The sequence below is a fragment of the Myotis davidii genome, unplaced genomic scaffold (genome assembly GCF_000327345.1).
Source record: "Myotis davidii unplaced genomic scaffold, ASM32734v1 scaffold327, whole genome shotgun sequence".
Classification (NCBI taxonomy): domain Eukaryota; kingdom Metazoa; phylum Chordata; class Mammalia; order Chiroptera; family Vespertilionidae; genus Myotis; species Myotis davidii.
The window spans coordinates 3,523,210-3,524,981 of NW_006298628.1; positions in this window are offsets into that span (position 1 = coordinate 3,523,210).

Below are 1,772 nucleotides of genomic sequence, written 5' to 3' on the forward strand. Positions count from 1 at the left end.
TGGTGAATGAATATATCTCTTGGGAATTCTGTCAATTGAGGATGGCTTATGAAGCATCAAAACACTGGGGGAAACTTAAATTTTTTAGGACATATCATCATGCCTCAGAAAACTCCAAAATATCTACTTCAAGACTCCTGTAAAAATGTTACATTAAGGAAGTCATCCATCTACTCACGCAGCCTCAGCATTTAACAAGTTACAGATTTTCCTATTAACATCATTCTTAGTGCCCTAATCTTCACATTAGATCCCCCAGAATTAAAGCAAGTTTGACAATTTCGTAGCCAGAAAAAAAATTTTTTTAATGTACCGACAACAGTGCCTGTTACTCAATACTTATTTGTTGAATATATGAATATGTTATGACAGGGTAAAAAGTACAAAAATTTTCTAACTTTAAAAAAAAACCCACCACCTTAGTCCAAATGGAATGACACTTACGAGTGGCTTTTGATCTCATAGAAGCAGGTAATCTTGTATGAGTGTGCATTACTTATAAACCTAAAACAGGCTTAGGAAACAAGCCCTCTATTTTAGTTGTGAGTGTTCGTCAAGTGGGGAACAATGATGGGGGGGGAAAGGACAAATACTTAGAAATTGTCATGGTAAATCTGTCAAAGCAAATGACTTTATATTTAATAGCCAACAGTTAACACACTAAAGGCTCCTATACACTTTGAACTTGAGCTGTCCACTAAACATAGTGGAGTCCCAAAAAGCACAATCTTTTCTAACACAGAACGCCAAAACTACTCCCTTTGTTTTTTAAAAAATGTAACACACAGTCCTTTACCCTGCAAAAAGCTCTGTCCAAAAGCTTTTCTTTCCCTGAAAAGTTAACAGGAAAAACCAAAAGCAGAGCGTTTCTTACCACCAACAAGTTCTGCAATCACAGAAGACAACTCCTTAAATTATTTTATTAACTACATGCAACTAGATAATGCTAGGAATTACATAAGAGGCTTCTTGCAAATTAGCAAAAGCAGGAACAGGAATATACACCGCATGGAAATACTATCAATCTATACCAGTGGAAAAAAATCTTTTCTATGGAAAGTTAAGGATAAAAAAGTAGTAATGAAACCTATGACATATAAGGGCAAAAAAAAAAAATCACTCAAGAGCAGTTTGTATAAAACAGGCCTTTTCACTATTTTCTCCTTACATGATTTGTCTAATCCAAATAAATACATTTGGTTAGTGTTATTTAGACTTATTACCTATTTCCTTTCAAAGATGTCAAATATGAGACACCTTCCCCTTTGCTCTCCATTCCAACAGGAGAGGGACACCACAGAGAAACACGACCGGCACGGGCTATTTCAACCAATCCAACCCACGTTTTTATGCAGAAGTCCAGACTCTAGGGGACTTATCTTCATTTTTCCTGTACCCCTTAAATGTGAAGTTATGAAAAACGAGGAACTTTCCTCTGATTTCATCTGCAAACAGGCCCCATCTTATGGGTGAGCCTCAGCCTGCTGTCTGGATACACATTCTGTACTCATCGAATTAATTTAAAAAAAACAAAACAAAACTGGGAAAGGAATAATCAGGCAGGTAAGGCAGAAATATTGCCCGGAAAGGGTCAAGAGGCATTCGGGTGCCAGACCGGTCTCTGAGGACACACACCACGGGAGAGAGGAAAGGGGAGAGAGCTCGGAGAAGTAGGTGCAGAGAAGCACCGGGGCCACGGGGCAGGAGGAAGCCGGCCCGGGTCAGAACTGGGCGGGCAGCTGGGCCCGGAGCCTCCACATGGCCCCTAGGCC